Raw genomic sequence first — 19,120 nt, 5'->3', positions numbered from 1 at the left:
ACGTTAAGCCTTAAGATTAGAGAGACATGTTTGTGGAACCAATCCCTACTGAAAAATGATCGGGTTCAACAATTGTGGGTTTTCGTTTTGAATATTTCTTTCAAAAACGCTCAATCTCCCGTAGAGCTGCGTAAGGCCCCCGCGCTCCTTCTGAAATCGCAGAATCAAACGCTACAACGCCAACTATTTAACGACGAAATTGAATAAACGAGTTCATTTTAATCGTTCTTTTACTGTGGTCCAAAGTTATTCCTTACTTACTGTAACTTTCCAAACTGCGATGAGTTTATAATTGTTTTTAACAGCCCTCGCCAGACCAGAGCGGAGTTTTGACGGTGAAGCTAACGACAACTAGCATGTTAACGCACACTTCCTGATTATCGGACAGCGCGCAATCGACGTATTTTGATTTTAATAGCTGCTTGTACAATATATCTGCACAAATTTTGCTCAAAAACATGGAAAAAATCTGTAAAATGTATGCCTTAAATAGGAGTAACTAAGAAAATACTCAAGAAAAGTACAGTTTTTTAAAAAGTTACTACATTTTTTGAATGGAAAAACCGGATCCAAGGCACAACACTCAACAGAAACTACAACGTGCCAACCTATTGTTTAAAAGTATGTGAAAAAGTGGTAAAGAAATGACCTCGACATAAGTTTTTAACAGTTCTGCCTTGACGACTACCATGTTAACGCGCACTTCCTGATTATCGGACGGTAAAATGCGGTTTGATTTTAGCCAAATTTTGCTAAAACACGTGTGAAAAAAATCTGGTTCTGCTGTAAAACCTGTGACTTAAGCAGCACGGTGTGGAAAGTACTCAAGAAAAGTACAGTTATTAAAAAGCTACTCAAGTACGCGCCTGATTACTTTACGTGTTTCCTGCCGTCGTAGAGAAATAAGCGTGTTTTTTGGTGTTTTCATTCTCGCAGTACCTCCCTTGAACGCAGCACATAGAGTTTGAATGGGGCGTCTTTTTTTTTTCCTCCAGCACTCCTTATGAACTCATTGACCCAGCTCACGAGCGGCATCGTGGTGCAGACATCTGTTTGCACTTGCAGCTCAAACTTGACGTGTAGCTGGAGTAGTTAAGAACTCGCAAATCTTATATGTGCTCGAAAAGACGGCACCGGAGGATAAAGACACACTGTTTCTTGTGATGATTTTTTTCACAAAAGTCCCTTTCTGCTGTGTTTTGTGGTTTTACAGCATTTTTTTTTTTTTATTTTGTGTCTGTTCGTAACTTTTTGCGAGTGGGAGCAACTTTAACTAGCGAAAAAAACACACAAAAAAACGCAGGTTGTGTTTCAATCTACGATATTGATCTGGTTAGCTTCAATTACATATCTTATTTCGCATCTTTTGAGACGTTTCTACCCGGTTACGAGGCAATTTAGCTTCAAACGAGGAAATTAAATCTACCAATGGGTTAAGTGCATTTTTCTTTCCCCAAATGTCAATCGTGTTAGCTCCAAATAAATAAATAATAAAAAAAAACAACACATCAGAAACATGTTTTGCAAGCGAAAACAATCTAAGCTTCTCAAAATAAAGCTGCACTGTGGAGCTTTTCGGGGCAGAGGGGTCCCACTTCTGCGAGTCTCCGTGGACAGCTTCGACAAGAATGTTCCACAGAGTAGCATTTTTCTATTTCACGAGCAGCTCACAGTAAGAAAGAACGTAATGTGTAAAAATCAAACGAGTTCTAGAGACGGATGGAACTCTAATGCCGCACTGTGAAACATTCCAGTTGGGAACGGTGAGATCTCCATGGAGACGAGAAGGTGGCGATCCCGTCCCACGCTCAAAAAAGTTACAGATTCAACGTATTTTAAAGATTTAATGGTTATAATTATCAGTGTTTTCCATAATTTATCACCATTTCCCACAGACTTGAACTTCACTTTAGGACTTTAGGTGTAAAAAAAAATAAAAATGTACCTGTTTTGAAACGATCTCCCCGCGCGTTCTTCTTGGCGTTGGCTTCTGAAACAAAAGAAAGCGAGGATCAGATTTGGCTGTAATCAAAGTTGAGATTATAGTTACAATGTGTTTGAGCAGAGTGTCCCATAAGACGAGGACAGGACATTCCCAAACACACTGTACCGTGTCAAGGCTTTTCATCTGGATCTTGTTATGTTTAGTAATTTAGTTTCCTATAGTCTTTGAAAGCATCTTAAACACAACAAAGGTTTGCCACATGGACTGATTCGGGGGCGGAGGGGGGGATTATTAAAGCTGGACTGTGTAACTTTTCTAGAGGACCTGCGTCTTTGCCTCCCACGTCCCTCCTAGTGTGTGTTTTTTTTATTTTTTTTTGTTTTTTTTGTTATCCGTCTTGCGCTTATTCGATTACAGATGTTTTTCTCGCTCCGAAACACCTTGAAAAACACGAATTCTTATAATAGTTTTCGATTTTTTGAATGGAAAAATTGGACGTTCAACAGAAAACAACCGCGATCTGCCAACCTATTGTTTGAAAACATGCAAAACGCGGTGAAGACATGATTTAGAGACAAAAATATGGCACTTTAAGCTGCAATTTCGCTCGTCAAAAGTATCAGAAATTCTGTTAATCAAACCTAAAACGAGGATCGAAGCTGGATATTCATTTGAACAAGTATCGATACTAAAAAACTACATTCACAGGACAGAAATGAACCTTTTCTGAATAGATTTAGAATGATTTTGAGCTGTATCAGGACAAGTATAAGACTAAAAATACTAAAATAACGCCCATGGAACACACACAGATATAAGACACATGGGAATAGAAAATAAAGTATGAACATTTAAACTTAAAAATCACATTCTATTGTTTTTTTATTATCATTGTGGTATCGGAATCGAGTATTTCTTCCTTTCTTCCCTTCAAAAATCACAAAAATCGAGACAAAACTAGTTCCTAAAGTTAAATTTATACGTGAAATTATAATTAATACTTCATTTAATACCAAAAAGTAAAAAGAGTGATGTTAAACTTATACTATTTCAGTTTGTGTTTCACGGTATCACTTCATAAATATAAATTATCCACACTTTGGGAGAACTGATGTGATTAGTTTTACTTTTGGTCATGTGAACGCGAGGCTAACATGTGCTAGCTAACGCGCTTGTACCTGTTTTTCCAGGTCAAATATCTTGTACAAACAGCTCTTAAGGTCCAAACGAGTCCGCTGCGAACTGTCTGCGTCTCACTACAGTCGAAAAAAACGTTTTATTTTCAAAGAGTCAGGACGTGCGCGGTTGGCAGGCTAGTCGTTTTAGCTTTACTGTGATAAAACTCGGGTAAAAAAAGTGCAGAAAAGTGGTTCTAAACTCATCGTGGTGAAGGATTATGAAGTTCTGAGTGTGTAAAGTCAGCGAGGAGTAACTTTGGACGACTGCAAATGTTTAAAATTGACTGGTTCTGTTTTGTTTTTGTTTTTTTAACGCAGTAAAAATCACGTGTAACGACTTTAATGGCAGCGTTTTAACAGTGGTGGAAGATAGAATTTTTAGTATCTTAAGTACATTTTACACTGGATACTTTTTACTTCTACTTCACTACATTCGAGAGCAGTATCTGTACTTTCTCAACTACATTTTTGAACAGGATCGCAAAAGTAAAAAGTACTTTTCATCTAATTTGAGGGGTTATTTTTACCGTGTTCGTGGAAACATCCTGACTAACATTTTTGAGTTCGAGCTTCCGCGCCGAGAAAAACAAAAATAAACAGACAAAATTCACGAGAAAAACTACGAAATTGATTCATATTGTTACTGTTGAATAAAATACGCCTCATTTTGAATCAATATCACGACATTTACACTTTAACTTGCGTGAAATACTTGTACTTTTTACTCTTAAAGCACATTTTTAAACAGCTACTTAAATACTTTTACGCGCGTAGATTTTTTCATGTGATACTTTTACTTCAAACCTCTGCATCTGTACTTTTACTTACGTACTTCACTCACCGCTTATTTTATATTATCATAACGTGCAGACACATGACAGCGCCCCCCAGCAGTGAACGTGGGAATTACACCAAAACACGGGCAGATACGCAAACTTTGTTGTATTATTTGATTAAAAAAATACCTGAAAAGCAGCAAAATATGATAAGAGAACATTTATAACTTTACAAATGAGAGGCAGACATGTTTTTTTGTGTTTTTTTTATGTTTAATCTTTGAAACAAGGCTGTAAAGACGCATTTGGGCTGCTCTGTCAAAACATCTTCTGATTAATGTTATCGACATACTTCAAAAATTGCGTTATTCGTCGGCGTGATTATCGCCCACGCGACTCAGCTGTGGCCGTTTTAGATTTGAACTGGACGCGGAGCAGCACAGAGCCCCGGTTCAGTAGCTTTTTTTGGTCTCCTCTTTCTTTACCCCTCCCTTTCTTTTCTCACGAACTCCTCATGAAAAACGCGGCATTCCTCACGCACATATTTGTCAATCCTACATCCATGAAACTAAAACAAAAAAAGAAAAAGGATGATCAGGTCTGTCAACATCAGCACTACACCGGCAAAGTACTTTTGTCTAGTTTGGATATTTTTTTTGTGTATACGATTTGAAACGGAGTAACTTTTAATCGTTTTACAGTTTTTAACAGATGTGTCCTGTTTTATATCTGTCCGTTTTTGTGCTGCATAAATAAAATTGAATAAAATTGAATTGATTACTGCTCGTCTCCATGGAGATCTTTTTTTTTTTTCTCATTTTACAAAAACAAAACAAAAAATCTTGAAAAACATCTATTTTTTTACTGTAAACGGGCTCGCCTCTCCACAAATCTGACCCGTAACTTGGCCTGGTAGTGTCACCTGCTGCTCTCTATGAATACAGATGTTTAATGCTACACTCCGGAACATTCTGAGCTATGAAATGTTCCACAGTACGGCACGAAATGTTTAGATGTGTTTCATTTGTCTTTTTACTCATTGCAGCTCGTGTTTTATCAGTTTTTAACATTTACAAAAGAGTTTAATAGTTTAGTTTTAGGGTCACGGTGCCATAAATAAAGTGTTTTTTTTTATTTAATACTGAGTTTATGTTTTATTTTTCCCAAGAGTAAATCTCACTTCAGAATCTGTTATTGTGACAGGCCTAAAATGTAGAGGCACGAAACAGAAAGGACAGACGGACGAGTAAAGAGGACGGACAGATTGTGAGGAGCCGATCAATGCAGCCGCCCTCCCTCTATCTCCCTCTCTGTTTTTCGCTCCCTTTCTCTCTCTCCCTCTCTATCTCTATCCTTCCCTTTCCCTCTCCCCCTCAGTCCCCCCCTCTCTCTCCCTCCCACTCTCTCATTCCCTCTCTCTCTTTCTCACCCTTCCCCTCCCTCTCTCTTCCTCTTTCCCCCTTGCTCTCCCTCCCACCTTCTCCCTCTCTCTCTTCCTCTATCCCTCTCCTTTTCTCTCCCTCTCTCTCTCAGCCCTGCCCTCTTCCTCTTTCCCTCTCCATTTTTCTCCCTATCTTTCCCTCTCCCCCCCTCTCTCTCTTTCTCCATCCCTCCCTCTCCCTCTCTCAGTCTTTCCCTCTCCTTTTCTCCCCCTCCCTCTCTCCCTTTCCCTCTCCCCCATCTCCTTTTCTCTCCCTCTGTCTCTCCCCTCCCTCTCCTTTTCTCTCCCCTCCCTCTCTCCTCTCCCTCTCTCTCCTTCCCTCCCCCCTCCTCTCCCTCTCCTTTTCTCTCCCTCTCTCTCCCCTCCTCTCCCTTCCTGCCTACCTCTCTCCTTTTCTCTGCCCCTGCTCCCTCTCCTTTTCTCTCCCTCTTTCTCCCCTCCCTTCCTCCCTCCCTCTCTTCCTGTCCCCCTCTCTTCTTTTCTCTCCCTCTGTCTCTCCCCCCACTCCCTCCTCTCTCTCTCTCCTTATCTCTCCCCCCTTCCCTCCCTTCCTCTCCCCCTTCCTCCCTCTCTCCTTTTCTCTTCCTCTCTTCCCCCCTCCCTTCCTCTCTCCTTTTCTCTCCCTCTCTCCCCCCCTCCCTTCCTCTCTCCCTTCCTCCCTCTCTCCCCCCTCTCTTCCTCTCTTCCTCTCTCCCTCTCTCATGATTCAGAGTGGAAATAAAAGGCCTATTGCTTGTCCTCGGTTGAACCCCACATCAGCTTCCTGTTAGAAAAGCAAAGGAGGAAACACCCAGAGCGAGATGCGCACGCACACACACACACACACACACACACCCCCGCACGCGCGCACACACACACACGCACGCATGCACACACACCCCCCCCCACGTACACACACACGCGCACACACAGAGTGAGATGCACACACACACACAGAGTGAGATGCGCACACACACACACACACACAGAGTGAGATGCGCACACACACACACACACACACACACAGAGTGAGATGCGTGCACACACACACACACACACACACACACACAGAGTGATATGTGCACACACACACACACACACAGAGTGAGGCCTTCACCAGTGGATTCTGCACTGGCATCAAAATTAGGTCAAGTACTTAAATGCCCAACGCGGAGATGTGCCCACGATTTAAAACATATTAAACAAGACACAAAAACACACAACGCACAACTGTCGCCACAACACACGACGTGTCCAGCTCCACTTCAAGAACAACACCACCATCACAGACACTCCTTTTACACAATAGTACTGCAGTAATAGTACTCAAATGTTATTACACAGGCTTAAACGAGCTAATATGAAAATCAAAAACATACAACTATAACGACTCAGGAAATGTCAAAACTTTGTCCTGTTTGTGATTTTTTTGAGAAGTTCTCAGTTTTGTTACTTGAGTACAAGTACAGATACTAGAGCACAAAAATACTCAACTAAAAGTAAAAGTATCACATGAAAAAATCTGCTTAAGTAAAAGTATTAAAGTACCTGTAAAACTGTAATTAAAGAGTAAAAAGTAAAAGTATTTCGTGCAGATTTTGAGGTTTTATAAAACTTCAAATGTAGTGATTTTGATAAAGATTTGAGCTGAAACAAAACTGATCATTTTTATTTGTATATTTTTGTTTTTGCTCAAAATATAAACGTGTTAAAAATAAACCCTCAGCCTTTTCGACACGTCTCAGACAAAAATAAAACAAATACTTTTACTTTTCAGTCCTGCTCAAAAATGTAGTAGAGTATGAAGTACAGACACTGCTCTCAAATACAGTGAAGTAAAGTAAAAATCAAATAAAGTACTACTAAAGTACAGTACTACTTTTACTTTGTCCCGTTCCACCTCTGCACGAGTTGCACAATATAATTTAATAGAACTGAGAGTCACAAACTGGAAACGTTGAAGAATGACATTTGCTATTTCTGATTTTTTTTTTTTTTTTTTTTTTACGTCAATCAAACGCCCAAATGAAGCAAAAAATTTAAACGAATGCTAACTCGCTGCTAAAAAAAGACGTCTATTTGAAACTCGTGAATAAACATTAACGAGAGGATCTGATCTGGATTTTTCTTTCAGACTAAACTGGATCTGACACTGGTCTTTAACTCAAATTAATCTGGTTACGTATTATTATTATTATTATATCTACACATACTAATATTAAACGTATCGTAGCGTAATCGGCTAACGCGTAGCCGCATGTTTTAGCTTCATTGCTAACAAATTTCTGTGTTTTAAAAGGGCAGTATGACAAGACAAACTGGGACATCACACACAGTCACGTAGAGTAATGGAAAAGTATAGCTACCAAACATTAGCCACATTTTCAATACGTGATTCCGACATGTGGGAATTCCCCTTCTGATATCGCCAATACCGATATCAGCGCCATCGTATCAACCCGTCCTCGTGTAAAAACCGCATGACCTGATAAGGGAGTGGCATGTGCAACTTGTCAACAGAGAAAGGAACAGCCAGAGAAAATCCTTCCCCCTCGTTGTCCCCAGTCGCTTCCCGCCCTCCGACCTGAAATGCTCTTAAAGAAACAACACACCACTTTGCCATCGCATCCAATCAACTATTCATAGAAAGGGTGGATGGCGCTCCGACCCATCCCTGCAGTTTAGGGTTTCAATCAATCGGTTGAGATGTGAGGAAACGCAAAGGGAGTGGGAATCCGGGGATAAGTCTGGACCCGGGGAGCAAATGGGCTGGGTAAAGCGTCTCTTTTGAACGCTGACCATTCCTCAGAAGACCCATTTCAGATAATATTCCTGCTAACTTTCACTTTGCAGCCGACCGTTTCGCCGCACCTCTCTCCTGCAACAAGAATAATCTCATTAAGCCTCGTTGTAGCTCTGCTCTGTCACAATAACAACGTGTGAAGTGTGAAGGGTTGGGAAATACTGCAATACACGACTTTTATTTTAGAATATGGGGAAACCGATGGGGCTGATACCTGTATGTAGAGTCGATTTTTTTGGTCGTTTTCGCTGAATAATGTTCTTTTAATTCACGAAAAACTCACCCACAGTCGTCTTTTACCGTGAATCTTCCACAGAGCAGTGTAGCTACGTTTTGAGCAGTATCTTTTTTGCATTTAAGTGTTCAAATAAAGCTCTGCGTGTGCTCTTCAGGCAGCAGAACAGGCAAAACTAAATAATCGACCTGAGGTGAAGATTTAAGGCCGATAGCCGATTAGCTAAGAAGTGGGGCTGTATCTATCTCTAATCCCTTTGACACTTTTCTGAATGAACCATATTATAAAAGACAAAGGTGGGCAAGAGCTTTCAAAAAAGTAATTAGTTAGATATCTGATACTTTTACCCCAAAAGTAATTGCGTTAGTCAGTGCGTTACTAATTACCAGATAAAGTAACTATCATATTACTGTATAAGAAATGTTTTTACAGCTGCTTTTACACTAAAAAATTAGCTTTAATCAGGTTTGTTTGTCCAGAAAATCGCCGCGGGGCCGGAGTTATAAGCTGTTCTCCTCCACAGAGCTCGGACGCACAACTCAGGAGCGCAACAACGAAGAGTTCAATTAATTTACTATTACGATTGTCGTCTTTACGCGGAAAAGTGCGGCCAAACCGAACAGATCTGACGTCAGAACATCACAAACGCGTGGACGCTGCATGACGGACACGTATTAAATCAGCCGCGTTTAAGATGAGCAGAGGCTGTGTCGTTTAGTACTTTAATAATTGTTGTTTTTATCCAGGTTTATTATTATGAGAAATTAGGACTGTTGCCATGGTGATAGTGACAGTTTAAAACACAATATTTCTCTTTTGACTGGGGGAAAAGTCTTTAAAATTTTGCATAAGCTGAAATAAAAGCTTTTTCATGCAGCTTAAGATGTGCAGTGGTGGAGGAAATACACAATTTTGTTACTTAAGTAAAAAAAATATTCAAGTAAAAGTATCACATGAAAAAAATCGACTTGACTAAAAATATAACAAAATGTATTTAAAGAGTAAAACTTAAAGTATTTCGCGCAGAATTTCAAATCTAATAAAGCTTCAAACCGCGGTAACGTCTTTTTAGCGAAATCACGCGTGTCGTAAACGGCGAGTGTCTGATCTCGTGGCGGCGTTAAAAAACCAATGAAACGCCGGGAGAGACTCTACGCCCCGCCTGCCGCTGCTTCCGATTGGTCGCCTTTACGGTCAGTCCCCGTTTTACCCAGTCACTGTCTCTAATCCCTCGTTTTAGTCGTGTTTACTTCCAAAAAAACAAAGAAAAAAAAAACTCGGCAGCTCCTGCGGATGAGACGAGAGAGCAGAGTCTGACCTGTCACCTGCTGAGGCTCACGGTAAAATAACGAGCCCTGCTGCACTGACAGTAACTAAAACGGCGTTACGGCAGAGTTAAAAGCCATTAGATTACTCGTTGCTGGGAAAAATAACACTGTTGCTAACGCCATTACAGTTAAACAGCGTTATTCCCAACACTGCAAACGACTACGAAGTGCACTGCATAAATAGCACACTAAAAGCACATTAGCAGTAGTTAGCTCGTATCTATAACAAGGCATAGAGCAGCTAGCAATGCAAAAAAGTATGAAAATGTTCCCTAATTAAAGCACACGAAAAGCTACGCACAACAAATACGAAACCCCGAAAGTGCTGTTCACCTTTAAGATAAGATAAGATAATTATTGCAACAGGTCGAATCAAGTTATAGTTTAAAATCTATCCGCGTTTCAGTCATTTCTATTCGGTGTTTTCCAAGTCACCCAAGTATTTTACCGTTTTCAGAATTCACAGTTTAATAAACGACCCGCGGCGTTAGGAGAAACAGTACACGATATCCCAGAAAGTCCACGGCTAAAAGGTCACGCTGACCTCATCCCTCGACTCCGAAATACAACGAGGAAAAAGACAAAAGCAGAGATGCAAATGTGTTGTTGGCTCGCGGCCTGTAAACGTGTTGATTTTATGCAGTTTTACTAGTAATAATGAGATTTGCCACGAGATAATACGAGTTTGTTTAAAGATTATTACAATTAGATCAAAATAAAACTTACAGTGAACTATGCCTGAGTGATATTAGGAGTGTATTCAGCAGATCGAACACGAAAAAGGAAAAAAATGTGTGTTAAATACTTGAATAAACTTATTATTTTCAGCAGGAGTTTTAAACAGATTATAAGCTAATATTAGTGACGGATAAATACAGTTTTATTCATTTATTTTTTCATCATAGCAACATAATGTGTTTGGCTTCATACGTTTTTACAAAGAAAGATTCTGACGTGTTTTTTATTGTGGTTATAAAGACGGACACGAGCTTAAACATATTTCTTGTTATATTTTAACCTATAAAAGCATATCGTTTAGGAAATACTACAAGAAATGTGTTGATTTTTGTTGTTAGAAATAGTTTAAACCACAAATCAGACTGTATTACAAGCGTATTATATGGTGTAAATTATACGATGATATTATAAACCAGATTTTCAAGTTAAAATGTGTCGAGAAACTTGAGAACTTTACAAAAACTAAACCTTTTTCACTGAAATTCAAACGCGTGCCTTATCGTTGCTGTGTTTTGCGTTAAACTAGTGTCTCTCCCAAGTGTTTGAGCAACTATTCAAAGCATCTTAAAGTCTATAAACAATTTTAATTTTAAATCAGATGTCTGCAAAATAACAAGACACCTGACTGAACAAGTGGGTCTAATGTGTCTAATGTGGATTACAGAATATGTTGTGAGGCTGTAACTTTTATCACAAAACAGTTTTATCTATTTAAAAGTTTGTGACAATTGAATTTCACTAAAAAGAACTGTATTTTCAAAGAGAGAGAGAGAGAGAGAGCAAAGCCACAGTGATTCTCTGGGGAAACCGCACACTTGCACATATGTCCCCACGTCTATCATTTAACACGGCTTTGGATTGCACCTTTTTAACTAAACGCACATCCAAACACATCTGAAAAACTGACAAATTGCGCAGTTGTAATCTCTTCTTTGCGGGAATTACAAGCGGAGCGCGCTGTCTGTGCCCAACAAAGACAAAGATTATGCCTTTTTCGAAACTAGGGCACGGAAAAACGCACCTCTTCTCTTCCATTGCGAACAATAACGAGATGCTGCATGGAAAAATGAGTGCAAAAACGCCAAATATGTGCAAATTGTTGTCTAATTTACGCGTATTATAAAGCATTGTCTGCCATTTCAGCGCGCGCCAGACTATAATAAAGTTTGAGACAGAAGAAACGCAACGCGGCCACTCCAAATGCGCGCAGTTTTGTGGTTATTTCCAAACAAACTCGTGAAATTGATTACTTTAAGAGTACGTACCAACGCAGATGAAGTTCAAAGACGAAAGTGACCCTTCCTGGCGAGGTGTCCAAACTCCAGCACGAGGGGGATTTCTATTTCCTAGACGGTTGGGTCCAGTTCTATTGTCTGGCGTCTCCAAAACAGCAAAAAAACACGCATTACGCACACAATACTGAGCTGACAACGTGGTAAATGTCTTCAAAGTAGCAGGATTTGCAGGTGAATACGCGTAAAAAAGGCACCTAGAGCGGTTTAAATCACAGGCTCTCCTCCCGTGTGAGTGTGTCTGTGTAGCCCGAGCGTCAGCAGAGTTCAGCGGGGACACGGAGCTCGCTGCGTCGGGTAGTGCGCCGCCGGTGGACCAGATGCGCCAAGTTCAGCTGAGGTGAAGCCTATTATACAACCCAACCAGCCCGGGGAGGAGTGCAGTCAGCTCGCAGGACCGTGGAGAGCTTATTCCGTATCTGTAAATAGCACAGGGACATGCACATGATAATAAAAAGTGGACAAAAGAGAGAGGTTTGGTGAAAAAGATGAGTGAACGCGGTGTTACGCAGATGCCTCCACTCCACTGCCCCCGCCTCGAGTCTGGACACACAGCGTCGCTTTTTCTACTCAAAGTCCCGTATGTCGGCCACTAAGTTTCATTTTAACCACATTTTGTCACTGGGAAAAAAAGAAAAGCAGACAAAATAATCATTAAAAATCACATTGCTAGCTTAGTTTGTGCCGTTTTGCGCAGAGAACACAGAGGAGAGCCCTGTTTCACAAATCCTAGCCACTTTTTCCTTCTAAATTGGATATTTCATTAGCAATATTTTTAAAGATTAATACTAACACAATATTAATTATAAAAAAAAACCCGAAAAAACAACGCTTAGCCAACACTTAAAAAAGAAAAATCAGTTAAAACGCGGTGGTATTTTAAAATAAAGGAAATACATTAATTTTGTCTTGTAGCTTTATGCTAGTGCGGCTAACTAGCAACACAGCTCAATTAAGCTAATGATTTAAGCTAATGTTTCAAGCTAACGGTTTATTTACACGTAAACACGACTCACTTTTTGCGCTTTTCTCGCTAATAAACCAGCTTTTCGCACATCTGTGTCCTTTAATGAAGCCGTCCCTTGTCTCTGTGTTAATAAGTTTGTAGTTTGTGCTTAAATGACAGTAAATAAGGACAAGTCTGGACATGCTAAAGCCCCTTCTGCTCTATTGATTATCATTGTGCTACATCAGCTTTACAGGCGCATGGTTCATTATAAACGAGCAAAGTGAACACAACAACAAGTGTCTGGAAGAAAACAGGCCTGTCTCCTTTAACAAAGTAATCAAAGAAAACAACAGGCTGTTCTTTTAAAATAATAATTGCGTTTTTATTTTATTTTTGTGAGGAAAATGTGCTGTGAAGTCCTGGATTTGAAGTAGGTTTGTAATATTCTATTCTAAGCATGGGTCTGTTTTTAATTTATTTGAGAAGTAGGAAGTGTATTTATGACACAACCTTAAAATAAACTTTATAAATACACATATTTGGAAATGCATATGTTTAATTATATCATAAAATAAAAAATAAATAAAAAAAACACTATTAAAAAAAAGACTACTAAACTTTTTTAATAAATCTGGGACAGTGTCGACAAAATTCCAATCCACTTCATTAATTAATAGCTTAAATATTAATATAGTTTCTGAAATTAAAGCAATCTATTTTTAACATAATTAGGACAGTTTTTATTTAACCTATATTTACAATAAAACTTTATTTAAAAAAACAACAACACATATTTTATTAGATCCATGGAAACACACACACTCTCACACACACATACACACACACACACACACTGAGCTTCCATTATTTAAGCTATTTAGCCATTTCTTCATAAATAAACTGTGCATAATAATAATTAATGATGTAAACCTATAATAAAAATATCCAAAATGGAAAAAAACAAATACAAACTCTCTCTAGAATAATTTGTTTTGTGGGTTTTATTAGTTCAGTGGAAGCTCGGCTCTTTCAGTGACTTACACAACAGAGGCCAGAGCGTTAGTGAATGGTACAGTCATATTAACCACATGTTCTCACACAGGGACAGTGACCATGGAGACGTGAGCGGCCGTCGAGTTCGCTACCTGAACGCGACGACCTGTGGATCTGTACGCCAGGATGAGCAGGTAGCAGCTATAGATTAGATAAAGGGATTTAAAGGGGATGTCGGTTCATGCAGATGGTTCTGTTGCCTTATGTGACTTCAGGTGCACAGCAAACACTTTAGGATTTTAGTCTTTATGTCATTATTTTATCCAGGTTTTATTATTATGAGAAATTAGGACAGTTGCCATAGCGATAGTGACAGTTTATAACAAAATATTATATCTTTTAAAAGGGTAAAAGTCCATAAAGAGAGAAAAGAACAGGTTTTTCATATAACTTAAGATGTGCAGTGATGGAAGAAATGCTCTATTTTGTTACTTAAGTGAAAGTATAAATACAAGAGTAAAAAATACTCAAGTAAAAGTAAAAGCATCACATGAAAAAATCTAAGTAAAAGTATTAAAATGTACTTAAAGTATTTTATGCCGATTTTGAGGTCTTATGAAGCTTCAAATGTTGGGGTTTTGATAAAGATTTTTGCTGAATTTTGTTCAACAGAAAAAAATCTAATCTTTGTTTTTTTTTTAGCTGGTTTTATTGTATTTTATTTTTTATTTTTTATTTTTTTGGCTCAAATTATGAACTTGGAAAAAAAACAAAAAAAACTCTTAGCCTTTTCAGCAGGTCGCAAATAAAAAGTACTTTTACTCTTTCAGTCCAGTTCAAAAATTTCATGGAGTAGAAAGTACAGATATCTGCTCTTAAATGTAGATAAGTAAAAGTAAAAAGTATCCACTGTAAAATGTACTTTTAATGTACTGAAGTGTAGTACTTTAATACTTTTACTTCATTACCTTCCATCACTGGTGTTGTGCAGGATATTAGTGGTTTCTACTGGCTGAAAAAAGTGAAAAATACTACATAAACTTTTTGCAACCTGTTTTACGCATTATTTAACAACTTTAATATGTTTTAGAAAACCTATTGTAGTATTTAAATATATTTTGTGAGTTAATTTAAGTTATTATTATATTATGCCGAGGTAAAGGCAAACGTAACAGATGCATATGTAGAACTTTCATGCTCAAATGAATAAAATTAATACAGTAATTCCATGTGTTATTTTTAACTATGATTTCAGATTTATGCACAAGGGAAATATTCTGACTGATACAACCAAATAAACACATTTCAAAAGACACCATAGTTCCTTCATTTTTGCAGCAAATTTGGACATTTTGAGCCAAGTGGAGACAAAGCGAGCATTCTGTACCAAAACCACAGCTCGCCAGATCTTTTACAATGACTGCAGAAACGAAGGAGGACAAGGAGAAAGAGGAGGCTAGGCAAGGAGACACGGGGGGGCGGAGCTTGTGCGAAAGGCCAAAAAAACACTCAGACAATCTCAGTATGGACAGGACCGAAAACTCCCCTCGATCTGGACGACTCCGGCTGCAGAGCTGGACCACGCCCCGTCAACAAAACCTGTCAACCAATCAGAAGCGAACACGAAAGATCTATTCTCCTTCAAAATACATGACCGTGAAGCTAAAATATGAATAAGGTTAAAAGCAACAGCTGTAACGGTGCTGCTGCTTGTTTAAAAATGGAAATTAAAAAAAAAAGCTTTAGCTGTCACAAAACTGAGAACACGTCAGAGAGACAGTCTGGGTTCTCTGCAAACTGTTTTTTAGTCGCAGCGTCTGGCAACCCAACGTGACGAAGCAGCTCGGATTTATGATTTTAAATATTAACAACTTTTACAACACCTGAAATGCTTTTGTAATTGTGAGTGAATTAACATCAGCCGTAGATATCATGGAACTTTTCTGGTGACCACTTGCTAGTCTCCATGGAGATGTTATTACTTTAAAATGTTCTGACATATTTATACATTTTTTTATTTTTTTTTTATTTTGCTTGTAAATGAGAACATGTTTTTTTTTTTTTCATTTTGTTTGTAAAAAATATACCACTAAACACATGCATTCTTACTGTGCGTGGGCTCGCCTTTCCACAAACCTGTACCTTGACCTGGCAGCTTCACCTGTTGGCTCCAGGAGATCATTTTAAAGCCATATTGCGGCGCATCCTGGCAAAACGATAACATCTCCATGTAGACAAACAGATGGCATGTCCTCCAGCAGAAAAGTTACATGGCGTGTCTTTAATATCTTAAGGAAATACAGACGAACGTACATTTTTTTAAGTAATCATTGTCGAGAAGTTCTTTGTTGTTGTTGCTGTTATGACGTCAGCCCTGTTTCCTCGTTACTCCTCCGTCATATTTCTAGAGGAATGCACTTAACTGTTTTAATATCGTTTTGTTTACAGAGCGTCGGTTGAATGAGCCTCCGTGTTTTTACAGTCACATCCTGAAATAACTGGAATTTCTGGGGTTAAGTGTCACATTTTTGTCCGATGAGGTGCGCTCCTTCATAGGTGACATCCATCCATTTTCTTCCACTTATCCCGGGGGGCAGCAGTCTTAAGCGGGGACTCCCAGACGCTTCCCCCACCCCAGACACTTCCTCCAGCTCCTCCGATGGGACCCCAAGGAGTTCGCAGGCCAGAGAGACATGGTTCCTCCAGTGTGTCTGTCTTGGGTCTTCCCTGGGGCCTCCTTCTGTAATTTACCATGCACTTGAGCACTATTGAAGAAGAAGAAGAACAACAACAACAACAAGAACAAGAAGAACATCAACAAGAACAAGAAGAAGACCATGAACAAGAACATGAACAAGAAGAAGAAGAACAACAAGAAGAATATGAACAAGAATAATAACAACAAGAACAAGAAGACCATGAACAAGAAGAAGAACAACAAGAAGAACATGAACAAGAATAATAACAACAAGAACAAGAAGAACATGAACAAGAAGAACATGAACAAGAAGAACATGAACAAGAACATGAACAAGAAGAACATGAACAAGAAGAAGAAGAACATGAACAAGAAGAAGAAGAACATGAACAAGAAGAACATGAACAAGAAGAACATGAACAAGAACATGAACAAGAAGAAGAACATGAACAAGAAGAACATGAACAAGAACATGAACAAGAAGAACATGAACAAGAAGAACAAGAACATCAACAAGAAGAAGAAGAACATGAACAAGAAGAACATGAATAAGAAGAAGAACAAGAACATGAACAAGAAGAACATCAACAAGAACATCAACAAGAAGAACAACAAGAAGAAGAACAAGAAGAACATCAACAAGAAGAACAAGAACAAGAGGAACAACAAGAACAAGAACCATCATCTTAAATGGTCTTTCCACTTCCGTGTTGAACCATCGCTCTGAAGTTACATCAGCTTCGTTTGGGCATTTCATCTCAGGTAAGACATTTAGACGCGTTTAGTTTTTATTCGTTCAATCATCCAGGTTGGGAAGAGCCGCAAGGAGCACGGCATAAATCCAAAACAGAAAGTGAACGTCATTCATTCATTTTGTTGACGTTCTTTTCACAAGTATTAATGAGCTGCTTTGAACACTCTTTCTGCTTCTGTTTATCACGTTTCTATTCTCTCTGTTTGCTCAACTCAACCCGTGATATGATACTGTAAACATTACCCGTACATATACATTGTCGAGTACCTGTAGGCGGCATTGTTGGGTATTGGTTGCCCGCGGTAACAGGTCAATGATTACCCAGAAGGCCGAGCGTGTCCTCAGACGCAGGTCATAAGCACTTCCCCATGAGAGAGAGAGAGGAACTGTGCACTGCAGCTGCCAAATATAACTTAATGCTAACCCGCGTCCATCTGTGCAAAACACTATTGTACCGCGGAGGCTTTGTTTCATAACGTTATATTAAATGAGACTGAGGTCAGGGGTCAATGCAGCTCGACGGACTCTGGTTTTGAAAGAAATAAACAATCAAAATTAATCAATCTATATAGTTTTCTGGGGAATGGACGCTCGTATAAGTCATAGTGTCTGTACCATAGATTATGTGTAAAGTCAAATGAGCTTCATCGAGGCTAGGAGTTATAGCGGCTAATTTGGAGCAGATTTCCATATTAGGAATTACGATCACGAGTATCATAGCAACCAAAGAGCCAATCCGGAGCGAGGCTGGTCTAGCAGGTCAATCAAACTTGCTGCTAACACTAGCGGGAGTGACCTCGGGGGAAGAAGAAAGCTAATTTGTCTGTTATTAACGTTCATATCTTGAGTTACGGATGCAATAGCGAAATAAAAACAGACGGATCGTGTAGAGCGGGGTTAATACGAACATTTGAGACCAAAATGACGAGTCGATGGAGCCTGAAGGACGCTCGTGATCGATTTGTATTTGAAATGCGGCGACTAGCGAGTTAGCTATGTCCATTTATATAAGGGGTGTCCAAACTTTTTTCACCGAGGGCCGCGTACTGAGACCGGAGTCGATACAGTGAGTCAAACGGTTTAACACAGGTTTGATAGAGACGTTGTCCCGTTAATAAGACTGTTTGGAGTAAAAATACTTCCTGATCATTTGGGCCAGTTTAGGACCAACAAAAAATGGTCTGAGGGCCGTATTTAGCCCCTGGGCCGTAGTTTGGACAGCCCTGATTTATAAATATACAGTCTGTACGTTTGAATAAGGCTGTTTTTGATTGTTTTATTTTGTTATTTAAATACACTTAGACTGAACAGGGCCACTGCTTGTTTAAAAAAAATAGTTCTAGCAAATATTCTTGAATTTGCAGTCGCCCCCAGCTCAGTTTTCTTACTTTTTACTCGTGAACTCCGCTCTGACTTTTGTTCGTTTGCTGGTTACTAAAGTGTGTTGTTCTCAGTTATAGGGTTGAAGTAAATACAGACGATAAACGATAATATTGAAACCAAACCAAAAAAGTATTCTCAATGTACAACACTTTGGAAGTTCGTTTGTGTCTGTAATGGGTCAGAAGTTCATAATTCAAACCTCTCGTCACAGCCCCAGTCCTTAAGCTCGTTCATCTTTTAGTATCTGTCTGTTTTGTTTTGTGTGTGTTTAAATCTGTCTCTTTCCCCCGTGGAGTCCTGTCTGTGTGAGCCCTCGCTGCTGATTGGACGACAGGTTTCCCGTCTGGCCAATCACGTGCAGCCGCCTCCTCTATTTAAGGAGCTTCTCCACGGTCCAGGCTGCTGGGCTGTGTGTCCTGTCTGACATTTTCTCGGTGGTTCATTTAGTTGTTGATCCTTTGTTTGTCTCTGTGTCTAACTCTGTGTTTGTTTAGTTCTGTTTGTGTGGCCCTTATTTTGTCTTTTATCATTCTGTTCCTTATTTTGTCTTTTATCATTCTGTTCCTCATTTAGTCTTTTATCATTCTGTTCTGTTTGTAGGTTTATGTGACTTGTGTTTATTTTGCGA

The 19,120-nt window shown here is 39.2% G+C and overlaps 1 protein-coding gene across 1 annotated transcript in view; it reads right to left on the bottom strand.

The window, feature by feature from the left end:
* LOC117379373 (peroxisome proliferator-activated receptor alpha-like) overlaps positions 1 to 12,287 on the bottom strand; it is a 75,163-nt gene extending 62,876 nt beyond the window's left edge. The window contains exons 1-2 of the mRNA XM_055225597.1: positions 11,689 to 12,287; positions 1,946 to 1,990 (exon numbers count right to left, since the gene is read on the bottom strand). The gene's annotated coding sequence lies outside the window, so the exon portion shown is untranslated. The remainder of the gene's footprint in view (positions 1 to 1,945; positions 1,991 to 11,688) is intronic.
* Between the last annotated feature and the right edge of the window lie 6,833 nt (positions 12,288 to 19,120).

Source organism: Periophthalmus magnuspinnatus, chromosome 12 (assembly GCF_009829125.3).
Source record: "Periophthalmus magnuspinnatus isolate fPerMag1 chromosome 12, fPerMag1.2.pri, whole genome shotgun sequence".
Lineage (NCBI taxonomy): Eukaryota > Metazoa > Chordata > Actinopteri > Gobiiformes > Gobiidae > Periophthalmus > Periophthalmus magnuspinnatus.
This window is presented reverse-complemented; position numbering and strand designations above follow the sequence as displayed.